Here is a 2,075-nt window from a genome sequence, read left to right as displayed (position 1 = left end):
AGGAACGCTGTGAAATGAATATTCCTTCTTTCGGTTGGTAGAAGAACAGCCAGCAAACATGCAAGCTATCATACTTGCATCAGGTGTTTCCTGCAACGATATAAAACACTATAATACTAACCGGGCCAGGGGACAGTGACTGAGCAAATGTCCTTAACATATCCTTATGAGACATCCTACAGTATTTTCTTACTAACGGATACCCTATGAACTGCTTAAACTGTTGTCAGTCATTACATGAGCGGTAAGTACTTTATCATCAAACAGCTTACATCATACCTACCAGCTAAATGCTTCAATTTGTCAACACAACAGTATACTCAGATGTCAAGTACAAGAATCACCTTGTTTCAGAAAATGATGACGAGTCTCATATGACTCAGTAGGACTTCAAGGACTTCGAGAACATCTTATGTAGCTTTTATATATCAATGTATAAACTACCTACACTGTATTTAACCGTTGTTTAATATAGTTGATCAATGCAAATAATCAATTGCCAATGATCATCGATTGAGTAGGTACTTTCTTCTAACGCAAAATGACATAGACCAAGTCACATATATTATCAACACAAGTGAGGAATCGTCATTGTCAGCTGTCTGTTTCTTTATAAAATTGGCAACAATAAACCATTAATCAATTACTGAATAAATACATCGGCATAAACTATACTATTAAATTTTATATTTAGTATATTAGTTTAGGTTTTAAACTATAAACTACTGGCCAAAATATCCATAACATATAAAAATGGAAAAATCGATTGGCAATCAGGAAGCTGAAAAAAGAACATTTCTTTAATAACTACATGTAGATGAATGCCCAGCGCTGAACGGTTAATAGAATAATTATCTAATGAATTTAAGGAACTTACCTTGAAATCTAGATTTTTATTCAAACAATTCCAAAGTTTTGGGTCAGTTTAGCAATCATTACGCATAATGGTCAACAGTGCTAGTTATTAACCCCAAGCAAGAGCTTTAAGTGTGAGTATCTTGACCAATGTAATGACTATTGGCCTAATGAATCCATTGTATTCCATGTTCTTAATGGTCAAGTTTGCTGCCTTTAGATCTGGAGGTACAGAGATCAAATCCAGTGCAGTGCGGATTTTTCATTGCTAGATTACAATTGCTATAACTAGTCACAGGGTTCAACAAAAAGAAAGACACTGAGATGTATATACGGGTCTTTCTACAGAACTAGCCCACAGGTGTGTGATTAAACAAATCAAATATTTCACGTTTACATTATCACAAAGTGAAAACAGTATCATAATGGATCAGTGTTTACTTGGATAGCACCAATCCAAACATCAATTGACACAAAGTAGAAAGTATGACTTCCAGCGACCAACACTTATTGAAACAAAAAGCATTATTATGTGGTGTCCCCGACAGTTTTTGTTGCAAAAAGTGTGACTTGAAAGCATTGGGGTCTGAAATGTAAAATAATTTATTCAAAAAAAGCATTATTTTTTCTGCAAATTCGTTCCTTGTTATCTGCAAAGTTGAAATCACTCTGCCGATGGTACCAATGTAACAGGGACACTGCATCACCTGGTGTCCCTGTTACATCGGCAACCTGTACTAAGGATAACTAACCTAAATAACTGGAATCAAAAAATATAAACAAGTATGATCACTGTTATTGTATGTTGGAAGTAAAATAACTTCAAAGTAATGACGTAGTGTTATCATTTGGCAATATTACCAGTGCAACCGGGAAATGGTGTCCCCTTGTGTCTCTGTTACATCGGCAACCTGTATGTGTGGTAAGACAGGCAATTGTTCTATGTAAAGTATATTGTTTGCACTCCATAATTAACTGTTTTTATGGCATTGTAACCTGATTACCCAAGTATTAAAGCAGGTGAAAGATGATTAAGCTTGTGTCTTTTTGTTTGATAAAAAGGTACAGTGGTGTGCATAAACTTGGAATCGCATTGTTTTGTTCACTCTACATGTATATCGAATGGATCTTCCATTTGCTTTCTATTTTCCCGCCAATTATGATGCCATGCCAGATATTATATAACAATCTGATCAGCAGAAGATGTGCTTTCAAACAAT

Source organism: Watersipora subatra, chromosome 3 (genome assembly GCF_963576615.1).
Source record: "Watersipora subatra chromosome 3, tzWatSuba1.1, whole genome shotgun sequence".
Classification (NCBI taxonomy): Eukaryota; Metazoa; Bryozoa; class Gymnolaemata; order Cheilostomatida; family Watersiporidae; genus Watersipora; species Watersipora subatra.
The sequence above is the reverse complement of the archived record's forward strand: the minus strand, read 5'-3'. Positions refer to the sequence as shown.